At 36.8% G+C, this 20,027-nt stretch overlaps 1 long non-coding RNA gene across 2 annotated transcripts; it reads right to left on the reverse strand.

Moving 5' to 3' along the window:
- Positions 1-2,673: 2,673 nt before the first annotated feature.
- On the reverse strand, positions 2,674-19,775 carry LOC131506222 (uncharacterized). Of its 2 annotated transcripts, XR_009258800.1 has the most exons (3): positions 19,695-19,775; positions 17,760-17,839; positions 2,674-2,993 (listed from the first exon to the last, which is right to left on the reverse strand). It is a non-coding gene; the product is annotated as an uncharacterized LOC131506222 (long non-coding RNA). The 2 variants fall into 2 exon arrangements; XR_009258799.1 differs by lacking the exons at positions 17,760-17,839; positions 19,695-19,775 and adding an exon at positions 7,082-7,171.
- Between the last annotated feature and the right edge of the window lie 252 nt (positions 19,776-20,027).

Here is a 20,027-nt window from a genome sequence, read left to right on the forward strand (position 1 = left end):
AACTGGTAACTTCAGTTGCCTTTATTTACAGGTTCCTGTCGTTAAACATCGATGAACTCATTGATTGAATCCGTGTGATTTTAAAGGCTGCCACATGGCCAAGATTCTAACTACAACTACAGAGAATGTCTCTGAGAAATTGAGATCAAACACTAAGAGCTCACACTTTCAGGGGCAGGATTCATTTACATTCTTTATGTCTCCTTAAGCAAGCACGACAATTTTTGACAGTCACAAAAATACTAATGCACTTACACTTGGTGTTATTTGTTAAGAAAGTGTATTCCAGATAGGAGGCTGGCAAAAATAATAAACAAAAAAGATAAGCATTGGTTATTTCATCACTTTTAATTCAGCCAATGATCTATTTAACCATTTATCAATTGATAGTGATAATATTTTGAATATCTACTGTGGAAATAGAATTAATTACTAATAAGTCAAACAACAAACGTTCGCCCATAATCATAATTCATATGTACTGAGATAGTCCCATTTCTCTAAAATACACCCTTTTAAAGTGTGCAGTTCAGTGGTTTCTAGGAAGTTCAAAAAGTTAGGCAACCATTACCACTTTCTAGTCCCGGAACGTTTTTTGTCACTCAAAAAGAAACCGTATTGTAGTTACTAACATGCTTCCCTCCTCTTAGCCCCTGGTAATGACTAATCCACTTCCCTCTGTTGACTCGGCTATTCTTAGTATTTCATATAAATGGAATAATAAAATATATGGCTCTTTGTGTATGGCTTCTCTCACTTAGTATAATGTGTTTTTAAGGTTTAACCATGCTGTAGCATGAATTGGCATGAAAATTTCCTTTTTACTGCTGCATAGTATTTTATTCTGTGGATATGTCATATTTTTGTTTATGCATTAATTAGTTGGTAGACTTAAGCTTGCTTCCATTTGGGGACGCATTAGGAATAACGTTGGTATGAATATCTGTGTATAAATTTGTGTACATATTTTTAAAGTCATCTTGGGTATACATCTAAGATTAGAATGGATGGATCATATGGCAACTCGTTCATTTTTTGAAGAAATGTTTTAGAAAGTAACTTCGGTGTTTTATATTCCTCTCAGCACTGTAGGAGGGTTCCAATTTTTCCACATCCTTGCCAACACCTGTTATATTGCCTGTCTTTCTTATTATAGTAATCCTAAGTAGGTGTGAAGTGATATCTCAATGGAAAATAATTTTCTTAGCATGTGCAAGTGTGTGATATGTGGCTAGATATGAAAATAGATTCATGGAGACATAATAAGATGATAGACAAAAACATATAAGGTATATTTATAGATATAGGAAGGAAGGAAGCTTCCAAACAAATTATTGTATTTTTTTTTTCTGACAACTAGCATACTCAAGGTCAGATACTCTTTTGTAGAATTAGTGACTCCTTCAAAGTCATTGGCTTTGACTGGCTTTTAAAGGATGAACACTATTCATATGAAATGAGAAGAGAGAGAGAAAAATTTTCAAACAGAATATTTAAAATAATATTTCTGGAAGTCAAATTATACAAGGTATCATTATGAAGCACTAGGTAGATCAATTTTGCTTGGGTATGAAGGTTAACATTAATCTAATTGGGACAATGAGATTGGCAAAATGTATAACTATTGCAACTGAAATAGAAAAACAGAAGTAATAAGAACGATTGCACATATAATATTTTGAAACAATGCAAGATGCTAATAGGTTGAAATGTCATAGGGGTGGTACAGAATAATTAATGAGACTGTGCACTGAAATTTTCATGAAAATCTTCATAAAGAGATGGTATTTGAGTGGGTGAGGACACTTATGTCACGTTGGTCCAATGTAAGAGGGAATTATTTAAAATTAGAGAAGATTTGGGCCACCTGGGTGGCTCAGTCGGTTGGGCATCCGACTTCAGCTCAGGTCATGATCTCGTGGTTCGTGAGTTCCAGCCCCACGTCGGGCTCTGTGCTGACAGCTTAGAGCCTGGAGCCTGCTTCAGATTCTGTGTCTTTCTCTCTCTCCACCCCTCCCCTGCTCATTGTCTCTCTCTCTCTTTCTCTTTTTCTCTCTCTCTCTCAAAAATAAATAAACATTAAAAAACTTAAAATAAATAAATAAAATTAGAGAAGATTGGCGAAACCTCTACCTCCTATTTGGCTCATAGGAGGCAAGGCCTATGCTGCACAGTAGTATCCCATTGGATCCTGGCTTTTTGGGGACTTTGGAGCTGCGATTGCTTCTTGACTCTCTGTTTTGCCAATCTTTTGAACCTAGCTAGACTACCAGCTACATCATGTTTATTTGAAAAAGAAAAAAGTATTTAACATGACAGTATTAATTAGCCGTATTATAACCAGAAGCAAAGTTATATATTGACAAAGGAATTAGGGAACGGCAATATTGGAATTCACATGCTCTTTAAGGTCACAAATTGCTTCTTCCCACTGTGGGAGTAGAACCCTGTCCCCAAATGCCTGTTGAAACTGAAGTTTTAGGGAAGTATCTGACATGGATCATGTTCCTTCCTTGTACACAGGAGATGGAACTGGAAATCAAGAGAACAGTTAAGATGTTAGAAAATGACAACAACCAGACAAAATGATGAGGAAGGGGATGAGAATATGTGAAACGAAAGAGATAGAATTAGGCCAATCTGATCCTAGTTACTTAGAATAATAAGCCAATGTCAGACTGCAAACGTTGGGAGGTGAGTATTTCCATTTCCCACAGTAGAGATCACTAAAAAGGAACTCCTAAGTTAGGCTTGGAAAAGTTGAAGGGATTCAATGAGATAGATACACGGAGTTCTCTGGGGATACATCTGGTGATCCCATCTCTAGGTGGGGAGGTGATCAAACTGAAATGGCAGCTCCACTGTGTGCAGGGTCAGGAACCAAGACTTTCTCTCCTGTTGCTTTGCTGTTGAGAGGGGCTGCGGGATGGAGTGGGATTCCATTCTCAAGGCTCACCACCAATGGCCGATTCCTCAAGCATTGCATACGTATCCTGGGAGCAAAAAGATGAGGAGGAGAAAAGAAAGTCACTACTATCCTTTAAAATAATTCTGAAAGAACTTGTATTTAACCAGCTACAACTTAGTCACCAAGTCTAACTGCAAAGCATGTCGGAAAATTGTCCCAGAACACCTAAGTGTTATTTCTACCCAGAAAGTGGGCAATGATGTAGGGTGACAGATAGTGCCAGAGTCTCTTCCATATCTCCTTTGATAATCAGTGCAAATCCTCTTACAAACCTGTAGTTTTGTGACACTCCACTCTTTTCCAATGGAGACAAAAACTGAGTTTCATGGCAGGGAGTAGCATTTTTTGTCTCTCCATATGCTGCCCCATTTCTCTTACTGTGGAAAAGTCAGCCACTCGTTACAATGAGAAAATATTTCTCAGATGCCAAAAGCAAAGTTGATCTGTTGTGTAGAGTTAAGGTGTGATCTATAGAAACTTCTAGCTGAGCCCTAGACACTGATGGTCCTCAGGGTGTTCTGTGATTGTTATAAATATTTCTGGTTCCTTTGGGGCACTGTGCTTAAAGTGTCGGATATATAGTTATGTTTTAATTTTAAATGTATTTCCATGATGCTTTCCATTGAATAAATATTTGTTGAACTAAATGCATGTCAATAATTGTGTTAGTCTTGATAAGTCCTTTAACCGAGAACAAATATAGATAATATTTTATCTCTCGGACCCTCAGATGCCTAGAGGACAATGAGTGGATGACAAATGTATCAACAACAAGGGAATATTTCAACATGAACAGTGTCACCACGCACCCCCACTATTATATCATATATTTAATATATAATATTAAATATTATATCATATTTAATGTGTATATTCAACATATTTTGCATTATATTATATTTCAGCATATGTTCGAGTAGAGATGAGTAATATGTTCTTTCCATTTTCCAAAAGATATTTAGTAACTTGCACTTAAAAGGAAAATAGGGGCACATGGGTAGCTCAGTCTGTCAAGCCTCCGACTTCAGCTCAGGTCACAGTCTCAGTGTTCGTGGGATCAAGCCCCACGTCGGGTTGGGTTTTGCATTGACAGTGCGGGACCTGCTTCGGATGCTGTATCTCCTTCTCTCTCTGTCCCTCCCCTGCTCCCCCTCTCTGTCTCAAAAATAAATAAACATTTTTAAAAACAGGAAAATAGAGAAGAACTGCTTCTACCTGTTTTGGAAATGAGAAGAGATATAAATATATCCCCCAAAATTAAGGCATTGAGGGGAGCTTCTTCTTTCAGATTTTCTTAAGTGTAAGCCCGTCTGCCACTAACATGTCCACCCTAAGGATGATGCCGGATGAAGGTGTTTTTCATTGAAAACACCACAGCGTACTCAGCTGGAGAATTCTGCCCCTGGCTAGAAGGACGAGGGTAGGGATATTATCTATAGCATTAACAATATTTAATTGTCCCTTTCGTACGTGATAAATGGAAGTGATGCTTGTTACCTGCCGCAGCTTGCCAGGCAAACAAACCCATGAGCCCGCACTATTAGGCACTTTGGGCACAGAAAGCTGTGGAGTGCAATGTGATAGGTTAGGTATTACTCTTCTTGCAACATGGACCCCACAATAACACCATAAGCCACTGATTGCACAACATAACATATGTCCTCAGATATTTGGTTTAGGTACAGAAAACCTTCGGATACATTTTACATTATTCTATCTAGCCTGTCAAACAGTCTGGTGCTGCAGACGAAAAGAATATGAGTTACACATTTCGATGCACTATATTGGGACAAATAAGGCATTTGAAGATGGGAAACTGCACAAGTTCAAAAATTTAATATTAATCTTTAAGCGGTGTGTCTGCTTTCAGGGTTTGGAAATAAATACCTAAGGCTTGTGTGATTGAAACACAATTGTGGTTTCCTATTTTTTGTGGTTCATCATTTTCATTACTTACACGCATCTAATTTAATCAATCATTTTTATTGGAGTTTTCTGATTTAAGAAAGGATATAAAATTACATTTTGTTGAGTTACAAATGTGACTACAATAGCTATTAATATTTCTCCAGGTCTGGTGTCCATGTGCTCAGAATGAGATTGTGCTATTTTATTAAATTCAAAAATGTTTCCGTTTTCACTGCCTTCTTCGTTCTGCACGATCTGTGTTTCCAGTGTTGTTCATAAAGGTTTCTTAAGATCTGTTGCTATAGTCACTATTATTCAACAAATATTTTTACAGTAATATACTCTATTAATACTTTAAGGAAAAGGACGTAGTATTTCAGATAAATGAATGTGTTTCTAACAATCCTTCTTATGCTCTAGCAGCAGAAACGATCTAATTCTGCATTTTCTAAATGCCCATATATACTGTAGAGCTATCACATATAATTTTGAAATGCAGGAACATAAGGCTTTGAATACAATGAAGCTGGTCATATAAAAAAATATATCCAATACAGGGGCGCCTGGGGGTTCAGTGGGTTAGGCGTCCAACTTCAGCTCAGGTCATGATCTCACAGCTCATGAGCACAGAGCCTGGAGCCTGCTTCGGATTTTGTGTCCCTCTCTTATTCCGCCCCTCCCCAGCTCATGCTGTCTCTTCTCTCTTTCAAGAATAAATAAACATTAAAAAAATTTAAAATATCTCCAACATATAATAATTTGAAAAAAAGTACTTTTGGCAAATATAATCATTTAACTTTCTTAACATTCTGGTAGAGCTGGACCATGGTCTACAATTTAGAGGTCAGATAAAGGATCCCAAACAAGTCAATACATTCACTCAAAGTTACAGCTTGGGGACTTGAGGTCCAGGACCACACAGCAGATCTTGGACTCCAATCTGTGTCTCATTCTACTATCCCAATCTGCATGCAGAAATAGAATTCTTCCAGACCGGCAAGGTCAACCTCCTTGAGGCTCTTTATCAAAAGAAACTTCATAGTAGGCCAAATTAAGCCACACGTCAAAACATCTATCTTTTCCTGTGTTTATTAAGAGAACAAGCTTCCTCTTCTGCTGCTTTATATTTGTCCTTCATTTCATATCCAAGTGCTTTTTTAAAGAGGAGTTTACATTCACTTTATCTAGGTGGTAGTTTTTTTTGTTTGTTTTTGTTTTTGTTTTTTTTTTTTGAGAGTGAGAGAGCATGAGCAGAGAGAGGAGCAGAGGGAGAGAGAGAGAGAGAGAGAGAGAATCTTATGCAGGCTCCTGGCTCATGGGGCTCGATCCCATGACTCTAGGATCATGACCTGAGCCGAAATCAAGAGTTAGGTACTCAACCAACTGAGCCACCCAAGTGCCTGTTTAATACACACCTTTAATCTGCACTCTACTTTGGAGGTATGATTTTTTTGAAAACTTCCTTTTCTAAAATCCTATTATGGAAAGAGCCTAAATGTCCATCAACTGATGAATGGATAAAGAAATTGTGGTTTATATACACAATGGAATACTATGTGGCAATGAGAAAAAATGAAATATGGCCTTTTGTAGCAACGTGAATGGATCTGGAGAGTGTGATGCTAAGTGAAATAAGCCATACAGAGAAAGACAGATACCATATGGTTTCACTCTTATGTGGATCCTGAGAAATGTAACAGAAACCCATGGGGGAGGGGAAGGAAAAAAAAAAAAGAGGTTAGAGTGGGAGAGAGCCAAAGCATAAGAGACTCTTAAAAACTGAGAACAAACTGAGGGTTGATGGGGGGTGGGTGGGAGGGAGGGGAGGGAGGGTGATGGGTATTGAGGAGGGCACCTTTTGGGATGAGCACTGGGTGTTGTATGGAAACCAATTTGACAATAAATTTCATATATTAAAAAATAAATAAATAAATAAATAAACATTAAAAAAAAATAAAATCCTATTATGGATTGACTCATGTCCCTCTAAAATTCATACGTTGAAGACCTAATCTCAACTACCTCAGAATGTGACCTTACTAGGAATAGTGGGTTGCAGATACAATTAGTTAAGTTGAGGCATACTGGCCCTTAATCTGAGGGACATCCTTACAAAAGGAAGAGATATGGGTATAGACTTATATGGACACAGGGGGGATACCATGCGAAGATAAGGGCAGAGATTGGAGTGATTTGTCTACATACCAAGGGATGCCATGCCAAGAACTGCCAGAAACCATAAGAAGCTAGGAGAGAACCATGGCAGAGATTCTTCCTCATGGAACTCACCAGCTCTGCCGACACTTGATCTCAGACTTCTAGCCTCCAGAACTGTGACACCATAGCTTTCTGTGGAGGAAGCCACTCAGTTCATGGTACGTTGCTATGGTAGCCTTAAGCCAACAAATACACACTTTTCTTTTCCTTTAGAAAATCGTTATTCTTTCCAGACCCTTCCTTTTTGATGTATTTATTATGATTTCCCTACTTATTTGTTATTTATTTATTTATTTTTAAAGATTCTTTAGGAGTCCCCAATAATGTAGGTTTCCCATCCTCTGTCAATGATCCAAAGGGTAGTTTTTCACCATGGTCTGTTCTTGTGCATTAGTCTCCGCACACTTTTTTTGGAATAATATCAAAACCTTGTGGTTTCAGCTATCGCCCACTTATATATCCCAACTGCATATCTTCTAAAGTTTAGGCACAAATTACTCAATGTATCTAAAACTAAATTTATTGCATTTATTACATTCCCCTATCTTCTTTTCTCTCTTTGTTCAGTGCAAGCCACTCCCTTAACTCAGTTACACAAGCAAAAATAGTGAATGAAAGTCAATCTATACTCATCACTTAACTGCATGCCCTACGCTTAAATAGTGAATAAGCTCAGCGAATTCTATAACGGGAATAGTTCTTAAATAAGTCTATCTTTTGTAACCATTTAAATTCTCTTCTAGTCAATTGCAGTAGTTTTGCAACATGTCTTCTCAGTCTCCTGCCTTGCATGCTTCCCCAATTCATTGCCTGAAGACTGATGAATTCAAGACACAAATCAAATCTTGCCTGAAGTTCTTATTTAGTCCATTATTCAGGAAAGCAGTTATTTCTGGAATGGAGGTACACACACCCCCACGCCCATTCTGTTCTATATCATAGTAATGTATTATAACTTTTAAAAAAAAATTTATAGTTATTTATTTTTGAAGGAGAGAGGGACAGAGGGTGAAGGGGGAGGGGCACAGAGAGAGAGGGAGACATAGAATCTGAAGCAGGCTCCAGGCTCTGAGCTGTCAGCACAGAGCCCAACACAGGGCTGGAACTCCTAACCAGGAGATCATGATCTGAGCTGAAGTCAGAGGCTTAACAGACTGAGCCACCCAGGTGCCCCTATTATGACTTTTTTTTTTTTTAATGAGTTTCTTTAACTTCATTGAGAAATGCCTGACCAATGTGGTTGTGTCCTTTTTTTTTTTTTTTTTTAATGTTTATTTATTTACTTTTGAGAGAAAGAGAACACAAGCAGGGGAGGGGCAGAGGGGGAAAGGGAGAAATAGAATCTGAATCAGGCTCCAGGCTCTGAACTGTCAGCGCAGAAAAGGATGCCATGGTGCAGGAACCCAGGATGGGTGAATGAATGGTGAGATCAGGACCTGAGCCTAAATCCTATGCTTAACTGACTGAGCCACCCAGGCCCCCACCCCACCCCATGATTGTGATTCTTAATATGTGTTAATGAGGATACAGTTTTTGAATGCATTTTCTTTATGTGACACATCTTTATACATTTTAACATCTAAGTAAGTCTCTTTAACCAAAAATAAGAATGCAGCTCAATTGCTGTTCTTTGGTGGTAATGCAATGTTGCAGTTTTAACTGAATTTACATCAGCATTTTTATCATCTGACAAGGTTAAAACACCCTAAACAGGACTCTTTGTTCCTTGTCTACTTCACCTTCTAATCTGCCCCTCCCCAAACACATACACACACATAGAGCCATCTCTCTCTCTCTCTCTCTCTCTCTCTCTGTCTTTCTCTCAATAGGATCAACAGCACTTCACAGAGATAGTGAGCATATTTCTTGATCAGTCATTTTGTGAGTCTGGATGAAGTTCTTATTTATCTGTAGGTAACTCATTAAAAAGAAAAACTTTGATTTTATACGAAATTTTTTTAAGAACATTTATTTTATTTTTTTTAAATCTTTTTTTTTTTTTTATATTCATTTATTTTTGAGACAGAGAGAGACAGAGCATGAGCAGGGGAGGGGCAGAGAGAGAGGGAGACAGAATCTGAAGCAGTCTCCAGGCTCTCAGCTGTCAGCACAGAGCCCAATGCGGGGCTCGAACTCATCGACTGATGAGCTGACGACCTGAGCCGAAGTCAGATGCTCAACCGTCTGAGCCACCCAGGCGCCCCTTTGTAGTAGTCTTTCTAATGTTGAAATGGAATTTAGACATTTTGGCATTTAGCATTTTATATCTTATAACAATTATTAGGCAAGTTAACATGCTTTTGTTGCCTGGCATTTTTCTATCCTATCCATACACGTCCGGGTGGTACAAATTCCTTCTGCAAAGAAGGATCATAATAGCAGGGAGATTAGTTGTATTCTTGATATTGAGTTTGGTAACTTTTTTTTCATATATATATATATATATATATATATATATATATAGTTTTGTTGTTTATATATATATATATAGTTTTGTTGTTTGGGGAGTAGGGGAGATCAAAAAATCATTGGCAGCATTATAAGTCAGATGTTACCTTCTTTTCAATGTTTTTTTGAATATTGTAAGCAAACTGATTTATTAATTTCCATTATTTTACTTTTTAAATTCATTTGCCACCATTAAAATCCCTAATTTTTCTAAGGAAGCAACATTTCTTTTGGTGACTGGTTCTTAGAAATTGGAAAATCTATTTTCTCAGGCTGCCAGGGCTTGATTTCATCAGCATACTTCTGCCACACTTAGTCATTAAACTGGCACCTTTGGGGACTATGTTAATTAATTACAAAATGGCAATTAATGAATAGATTAAAATGAGAAGAGGTAACATGGAACAGGTTTAACAGTACAGGAGAGAGATTTGGATATCTTTAGTCCATGCTTGACACAAAGTTACAGTTTTCTTAAACTGAGAACAAAAGACTGGACTTTGACATCTGGTACCAATTCTGCTGCTAAGGAGATTTGGACCTTTGTAAGTTCTTTAACCTGATGGGGCATCTCTTTTCTCATAAAAAAAAAAAAAAAAAAAGAAGAATAGGGCCGGATTAGGTAATCTCTAAAATCCGTTCCTGCTCTAATATTCTATGTTTCTATGCATATTAGTAACAGCTGTCAAACTATCAGCCTTGGGAGTATATGCTGTGAAGAGTTTGTGATACAGAGAATGATATTGATGGTGATAATGAAGACCAATATTATGAGGGCCATATGCCTGCAGTAATGACCTCATTTGACTCCATAACTGTTCTGTTATTGCCTTCCATTGTATAAATGAGAAAATTGAGGCTCTAAAAACTTAAATGTACCCAATACCATAAAGCCCTATGCCTGTCAATTATTTCAAATACTAGGCTATATGGAAAGAATATTGTCGGTATTCACCAGTATGTCATTTTTCCTCCCTTTCTATGTACCAGTAAGACTGCATTATTGATGGGCTTGAAGATGTATGGCCTTATGTTCAGCTCTGTCCAATGGCTGTGAGCAGAATGTGCACGTATAACTTCTGGTCCAAATCATGGACAAACTACCCGTGATCTGACAGGTGCCTCCTTCTCTGAGATCACCAACAAAGCAGGATGTTCCTGATGGGTGTTGCTCCAAGATGGCAGCACTTACCCCCTTCTGAAAGCCTGTCATACTGTTTGTGGGACAGTTAATCTTGTTTCTTCTCTGGATGCAGACTCGGCTAGAATAAATTATAAACCCTTGCTGGGTAATCCACTGAAATGTTGGGGTTTTATGTTACCAAAAAAATAACCAACTTTATTTTGGCAGAATCAAGATGTTTTCCTCTTCAGTATGTGTTAGGGATGGGGAGCTTTGAGTGTTTTCCATATTATGAGTTTTATCAGTATTTTCTGATACAATCAGCCAGCTGGTCAACACCATTGGCTACCATGGAAACATCCTTAAGCATGAATCATTCTGTCCTGCTAGATTCTCCCACATTTTCTCTCTTCTATTTTCCTTAAAACCTTTCATTCCCCCTCTCTAACATCCTTTTAGTAAACACATGCCCTAGATCCCCTGATTTTCAAAGATATTTTATTCTTCCTTTCAACATTGATTGATTTCAACTCAAATCTGATTTCTGGTACTGACATTTTATAGCAGTGTGATCTCATCAAAGCGGTGTCTCGGACTCAGTCAGAAATCTAAAATGAGTATACATATTGTGGAAGGGGGGGGTTATTATATGATATCACTTCCCCTGAATTGTGTATATTGCTGGGGTCATAAAGTTCTAAAAGTGGAGAAAAGTAGAGTGTCAGACAAAAGTCAACAAGCAGCCCTTTTAAAACAAGGCCGTTCTGGCTGCCCAAGTGGGTCTGCAAAGAAGACCTGGTAAAGACCATGGAAAGCTGCTGTCTCTACATATCTGATGGATGGGCCTGGGTTCCTCTTGTTCAGCAAGGTTCATACTGGGGGAGAGAGGTGGTCATGAAGCCAAGAAGAGCAAGAACTAGCTAGAATCTGCCAATGTCTTTTCATTTGTGATTCATGGCCTCTAATACAAGAGATTTCACAGACTAAAGACTGACTGCTCAATCACTTTTACCGTCTGAAACTTACAGGAATTTATCTTTGGGGCCAATTAACAAAGTACAGGATAGAGGATTCTAGAAACAATGCTAGCTTAGCCAAGTCAACAATGCAAAAAAAAAAAAAATGCTGTAAGTCAATTTTTTTTTTGTGCTTTAATTCCTTTATTTCTAAGATGCTTGATTTTACTTCAACAACTCAATGTTATAGTTGTGGGGATAATATGTAAATATACACTAAAAATCAAAATAATGATAAAATCTATTTTGTTTCCAAAATAATTATGACAACATATTTTAATTGGTTCCTTTAAACAAATCAATCTGTGAAAATAAATATTTTATGCTATTTAAAAATAGTGGCCTTACCAACAGTGTGGGGTGTGCTTACCTTACCAATTCTGTATCTCCTTGTTCTATAGCCTATGACTATAGATTTCAAATTTATAAAGTGCAGTACATACATTTGAAATGCAAAAGTTCAATAATCATGTTACCCAACTCTTTACTGATGACTCCTGAGATAACGCGTCCTTTATTTAATATTTATGACATATACACACAAAGAGGTGGATAGCTTCCAAATTCTATCACGTAGAACTTCAAAGTTTATGTGACATCAAGAAAACTACAAGTGTGGCTTTGAATCTTATATAGGTAATGATCTTATGAAATTAGTTGGAAAAAAATTCAGTGCTTTGGGCTTTAAATAGTCATTATCGTAAATATTTATTTGCTTCCATTTTAACTAATGAATACTGAAAACTAACATACATTTAAACCAGCAATTTTTACTTCAGACCAAAAACATATAGGTAGTGACTATAAGAAATAGCACTATTATGGGGTGCCTGAGTGGCTCGGTCAGTTAAGCGTCCAGCTCCTGGTTTCAGCTCACATCATGATCTCACGGTTGGTGAGATCGAGCCCAGGACGGGGTTCCATGCTTACTGCATGGGGCTTGCTTGGGATTCTCTCTCCCTCTCACTCTGTCCCTCCCCTGCTCATGTGTGTGTGCTCTCTCTCTCTTTCTCTCTCTCAAAAAAATAAAACTTAAAAAAATAAGTAAAATAAAAAAGAAATAAAATATTTTCATTTTATAGATTTTTATTATTTTTTTAATGTTTATTTAAATTTGAGAGAGAGAGAGAAAGCAAGAAAGCAAGAGCAAGGGAGGGGCAGAGAGAGAGGGAGAGAAAGAGAATCGCAAGCAGGTTCCCCAGTGTTAGCGCAGAGTCCAATGCAGGGCAGGAACCCATGAACTGTGAGATCATGATGTGAGCTGAAATTAAGAGTCAGACGCTCAACCGACTGAACCAGCCAGGTGCCCCTCATTTTGTACAGATGTTTGTACCATATTTCTTTTGGAAGTAGAGAGAACTTTCAAAATTATTTTTCTTAATCCCTTTATATAACAGACAAAAAAAAGGAAGTTACCTATATAAAATAAGATAAATTATATAGATCATAAATAAAACATCTGCATAACTTACTAAATCGTTCACGTGTCTGTTTTATTATCATTTTTTCTAGTTCAGCTAAATACTTATCCCAACCAGTGTACTACATATTTTACCAATTGTGCACATATTTCTGTGATCCAAATCATAGAAATGTTGATTATAGAGTGTTCAAAATCCATTTGGGAAAAAAAATATGTTTGCAAACCTAATCATAACTAAAGCAAACTGAGAAATTGGAAATTCACTTCAGACAAAAATCAAAGGACATTTTGGAAGAGACTATCCAATTAAATCTATGGATTTATTTCAGAAAACAAGTTTTACGCAAGTAAGAGCAAGGTCTTGTGATGGACATTGTACATAGACCACGATTTAAAACATAGGTTCTGACTTTGGGGATACATGATCTTGAGATAGTGAAAATCACATAATCAGTCATCAGAAAGCTGTGTAAGGATTTGATAATGATTATTCCAAAAGAGAGGAAGTGAAGAAAGCATTCCTGTGGTTTCATCACAGATATAGACATCAGAATAGTGACTTTGGTACTAAACATAAGGGATTTTATAAAGCCAAATAAATAGTGGTAAAGAGGGAAATGTAGATGTAGTGTGTTTGTGTGTATGTGTGCACTCACATGAACATATATGTGTTGTGGGAAAAGATATGTATTATTAGAAAAGTTATCTCATCTAGCTTACACTGAAAAACTGGGACATAGATCCCAAGTCACTTTGAGTTCTTTACTAATAATAACTATGAATAGAAACATTGGCCAAATGAGCTAAAATTACAGAATTTTTCAGTTATTAAATTCAAAATCCTTATTTATTTTTTCAAGCCACTTTTATTCTCAATGAAAAGGAATAACAGATCCTGCCTTACTCTATAATGAAAGAATAAAGTGGATTTATGATGTGACCTTTTATTAAAACATGAAGTTTGCCTTCCTAAGATCCTCAAAAATGAGTTATTCTTCCCTGAACAAAAATGGTCCTCTGGGCATTGACTCATATGGGATAATTTAATAGGATTTCACACACTGTATAACTGAAACTATATATTCATCTATGACACTAGATTCATTAAAACAACAACAACAACCACCACCACACTGAATCCTCAAATCTCAATCCCCTGCCATGATTATTCATACCTCTCAGTTGATTATGATCCCAAAGGACAATACAAATCAAAGTAAATTTTCATATTATGTTTTTGCCATTAAGTAAATCTAATTAAATATCTGATAATTAATACAAAGTCTTCTAAAGAGTTAATACATTGGAGACTGTCCATGGAAGATGAGTCAGTGGGAATTACTTTCATTTCTGCTCTTCAACGTGACTTACATATGTATATTTCTTTTTGACCTGTGTGGAAAAAATGTTTTTCTAGGTACAAGAATATATTTCTTCTGGTTGGACATTATTATGTTGGTGGCATATAAATGTGTCTTATACCATGTCACCCATCCAGCCAGTCAGTAAATATTTATAGAATGCCTAATATTTGGCAGGTACTATGCTAAAAGCCAGCGATATAAAGTGTTAATATACAGACCCTGGAGTCAAAAGACCATTTTTTTCCATTAATCGCTATTATAATTCATCTAAACCTCTAATATTTAGTGGCGCCTTTTGAGTAGGATTTAGAAAAGGTGGTTATTATGAATCATGGTGTATAATGTTCTTTTACATTCTATTTCCACCTGAGGAATACTTTTCTCCTCTCCTTATCTTTGAACTTGTAACCCGGTCTGGCCCATGGCGTATCAGCAGATGTGACGCAAGCAGAGGGCTGAAATCTGCATACGCACTGGGGTCTCTGTCTTGCACTCTATCTTTACCATAGAGACATGCTGAGTAGCCTGAGGGTCCAGGAAAAAGAAAAAGCACTCGCAGTAGGTAGATCTGGAAGGAACCCATGGCCTGGAACTAATCCTAACGGAGGCCAGCAGAGGTCAGTAGAGCTGGGCCAGTAGATGAGCCGTTTGAAGCAAAGACACCCTCATTGAATAATCAGCAAGTGAGTAAGAATAAATCCTCACCTTTATAAGGCTCTCAGTTTGGGGGCGGTTTATTATAGGCCGATAGTTGACAGACACAGAGGAATCTGTGCTTTATAGTGGTTCTAATTCCAGATTTTTTTTGTTTGTTTGTTTGGATCTAGTATTTAAAAATATTTACTTACAAAGTTGTAAATGTGTGTTCTGTGTTAAGGAAACAAAGAGTTAGTGTGGCTGTGAGTCTTGTTACCATTTTACTTTCATTTAAGAACCAACTGATAAAGGCAGAAATGCAGCAAAGACATCAATGGTATAAATGTAATGAGATGAATAATTCTATTCAGCAAAATTTATCTGTGACAATTTCTTAAGTGATCATAAAAGTTATAAGCAAGTTATTCTCCTCGGAATCTTTGTAAGCTCCCCTGGGTGGTTAGCCTGATTATATAAACATGGAAGACGGTGATGGAATGATTTCTTGATTAAAAAAAAAAAAAAAAGAGTTACGTGTCTGTATATATGGGTATTTATTTAGAATTGGATTTGTTTTTCATGCTGAGTTGATTGCAAGAATCACAAATAGGCAACATTCATATAGAAATTCAAGGCCATTGAGACAGAAACATACTCTAGAAGTAAAACTGTTAACATGTCATTGTTAACTCATTAAAATAAAACAAACTTAATCATGTCATATACCTCTAGTGCTTATAGCAATGCCATACACAATGTTAGCACATCATGAATAAACAATAAATAGTGTTATATGATTAAAACAATGATGATACATATATATTTCTAATAAAAATTTAGATGTTCAGGAATTTTCTCACCTGCCCTGAGGGACAGTGAAAGAACCAATAGCTAATACGTTAGAATTTGCCAAATCAGTGGCTTACTCAATGACAAATATGTCCTTTAATTCTTTTTTGTGTGTGTAAGTTTTATTTTAATTCCACTTAGTTAACATACAGTGCTATATTACTTTCGGGTGTACAATATCGTAATTTAATACTTCCATACATCACCCTGTTCTCACCATGACAAGTGCACTGCTTGTTCCCCATCACCTATTTAACCCATCCCCCTACCCACCTCCCCTCTGGTAACTGTTTGTTCTATATAATTAAGAGTCTGTTTCTTTTTTTTTTTTAAGAATCTCTTTCTTGATTTCTCTCTCTTATTTTTTCCCTTTGTTAGTTTCTTTTGCTTCTTAAATTCCACCTATGAATGAAATCATATGGTATTTGTCTTTTTCTGACATAGTTCACGTAGCATTATTTCCTCTGGCTCCATCTATGCTGTTTCATATTCTTTATTTCTGAATGTTGAAGTCAGAGATCTAATTTATGGTGATGATGAAATGGACAAACATGTAGAAAGTAAGTCAATCAGAGTGAAGAGAAACAGATTGATCATATCTCAGTAAATGTATTGAAGACGTCTGCGACCTAATACTGTGTTGGGTAAACATTTACAAGACACTATCATTTATCCCTTTGTCCCCAAAATATACCATGTGTAGCATGGGAAACATGTTCATAGTAGGAAAGAGCACTCTCCGTAACCCTTTATTTCTGAGTATTAGCCAAGAGCCAGGGCAAAATTTTTCAGAAACCATGTTTCTGGTGGAAAAAAAAAATAGCTCAGATCCATTGTGCCTCCCTTTTCAATGACTGCATGAAGCTGAATGAAATCTTGTTTTGTTCTAGGGAAGAAAAAAAAACCTGTAACATATAGATTGATGCCTGTAGTTGCTTTTCATTATGTTCCAACTTTTATCCCTTGAGGTGAAAGTCAGATGGCTCTATAACAGTTTACTAAGTGAAACCATGACAAAAAAAAAAATTCCTATTAATGCACTGACTGCAGTAAAGGATCTATAAAAAAAAATTCAAACTTTGATAGCTTTTACAATATTCACAATGACCATAAAGCCCATAAAATTAATTAATACATAATATATTTAAGCCAAAATTTGCATCTTCATGTGTATTCATGATTTCCTAAATGGGGATTAAACTGGTAGAAATGCTTCCTCAACATAGAACCCAAGTCCTCAGAGATTGTATAAAAAGGAATCAAGAAAAAGTGAAGGAACTTGATGTAAAATTTTTCTGGGGTAAAATTTTTGGGTGAATACCTGTTGAGCTCTTGAGTTTCTTATAGAGTATGTTCCCATCTCTGTCTTTTTTTAATAAAAAATTAATTAATTTATTTTGAGGTGGGGAGGCAGAGAGAGAGAGAGAGAGAGAGAGAACCCCAAGCAGACTCCATGCTCTCAGCACAGAGCCTGATATGGGGAGGGGGGCTCAATCTCATGAACCGTAAGATCATGACCTGAGATGAAATCAAGATTCAGACGTTCCACCAACTGAGCCACCTACACACAATGCCTCCTATCTCTCTCTTTATAAGAGATCGTTACTGGGGGTGTGGAGTGGCACACACAAAAAGTAAACTCTTCAAATGCATCCCTTTCCCCACATTTTATGCCATTATATATGCAAATTTACTTGAATACTTATATGTCCCTTCATTCTTCCCGACCAGTGACCTACATCTAGGTTTTTAGGCCTTATTTCTTTTACTCACTCATCCTACCATTTCACCTCAAAAATATACCTACCATTTCACATATCGTCATTATACCTTCTTGTTTACCACATCCTTTTCATTAATATTTATATGTACACACTTCTCTTCTACCTGAAAATAAGATAATTAAAAATAAAAAGTTACATCTCTGGATAGATAGATAGATAGATGAGATGCATGGGTAGACGATAGATAGATACACAAAGAAATCTCTAGGGGTGCCTGGATGGCTCAGTGGGTTAAGCGTCTGACTTTTGACTTCCACTCAAGTCATGATCTATTGGTTTGTGAGTTCAAGCCCCACATCTCTGTGCTAACAGTGTGGAGCCTGCTCGGGATTCTGTCTCTCTCTCTCTCTCTCTCTCTCTCTCTCTGCCCCTTCCTCTTTCATGCTCTCTCTCTCAAAATAAATTAGAAAAAATACATCTCTAGATAGATAGATGATAGATAGATGATAGATAGATGTTCTATAATGGATGGATATCTCTTTTTTAAATTCTTAATGTTTATTTTTGAGTAAGAGAGAGAGAAATAGACAGACACACATAGCATGAGTAGGGGGAGGGACAGAGAGAGGGAGACACAGAATCCAAAACAGGCTCCAGGCTCTGAGCTGTCAGCACAGAGCCTGACGCAGGTCTTGAACTCACAAGCTGAGAGATCATGACCTGAGCCGAAGTTGGATGCTTAACTGATTGAGCCACCCTGGCATCCCTATAATGGATGGATATCTCTTTAGAGATAGAGGAGAAAGAGAAGAGAGAAGTGAGAAAATAGAAAAGAGAAAGAGAGAACAGGAGGTCAATGTTAAACTGTTGTGAGAACAAAAGAGGCAAATAGATGCAAGTTAGACCTGTATATGCACAAAGTGAAGGTTCTAGAATTTAGGGCAAATATTAAGGATTTAGGTCTTGAAGAAGAATATGATAAAGAAGTCTTCAAAAACAAACTGTTATGTGATTAGTGCTTGAAGCTAAAAAAAAACACTTTATTATTCTGGGAAGAATGTCCCTTCTTCCACATAAAGCTGCATAAAATTAATAATGTAGCGATTTTTATTAATTAAAATAATTAATATTAGTCCTTACAGAGGTCAGGACGCTTCCTGCAACCACCCAAATGAGAAAAATGGCAAAAAGATGTAAAAATATAGTGAGATACTTTGAGATAATATTTGGTGGAACAGATTTAAGGTCTTCAAATAAATATTCCATGAGGCACCTGTTATATATGGTTGACATACAGAGGCCCTAGATAAAAGGGAAAAAAAACGGATCAGTACAAATGTACTTTGTCAAAGTAAATAGTAGCTTAAGTTCAGTAATAACATTGAAGAACAAGAATGTAGAATTGGCTACCCTATTTATACTCAAAGCCCTTCCGTGATCACTTTGTCCATTTATAAGTCACTTAAATGCTCTTACAGGGGTTACTGCATGCAAGCCACCATGCAATGTGTTGGGCATGTAGTTAGGAATAAAACTCAGCTCTCATTTGACATTACTTACATTATGATAAGGAGAACAGATGAGAAGGCAGCCACCTCAGAACTGTTTCATAAGAGTAAGAATAGAGGGGCACACAGTGTATTGTGGGTACATGAAAGGGAGCATAATTCAGCATGAAAGGTCAAGGAATGTATATCAGTCAAGATCAGAGTTGAGGTACATTTTAAAGGCTAAGTAAAAGTTCACCAAGAAGATGAGGTGAAAAGAGCAAGAGTAATAACATGAATTTACTCGTCACTGATTAAGCAACTCAATAACATCAAATACGACACAGATATTTACACTTCTGGCTATGTTCTCTATACCACAATTATCTAGTAATTTTAAGCAGTGTGCATAATTAATGCAGATATTGAACTTAATAAATTATTAATAAAACTGGCAATACGTTGGTATGAATTTTTTTGCTCCCTTGTACATATGAGACACATGAGAAAGTCTATTGTTTTTGTAAGTACCTTTTCCTCGTCCCTTGACTACCGATCCTGATACACAGAAACAGTCATTCTGTCACTAGCTTTGTGCCAGACCAGAGAGAAGGTGGTCTCCAAGGAAACAATAGAGCAAATAATTAAGAGTTCTCTCACACTGGGGGGGCATCAGATGACATTGAGCTACAGGTGGTCACTGCTATCGTGACCTACAAATCTGAAAAATGTTAAGGATCTTTTCATGTCCTGTGTGTAACCCATCAAAAATGTCAGGACAACAGAGCGCTCTTTGCACTAATATTTCTAAAACAAGGAGCCATTAACTGCCATATTTTGACAAGGAAATGTTCACTAGAAATT

This window comes from Neofelis nebulosa, chromosome 3, assembly GCF_028018385.1.
Source record: "Neofelis nebulosa isolate mNeoNeb1 chromosome 3, mNeoNeb1.pri, whole genome shotgun sequence".
NCBI lineage: Eukaryota > Metazoa > Chordata > Mammalia > Carnivora > Felidae > Neofelis > Neofelis nebulosa.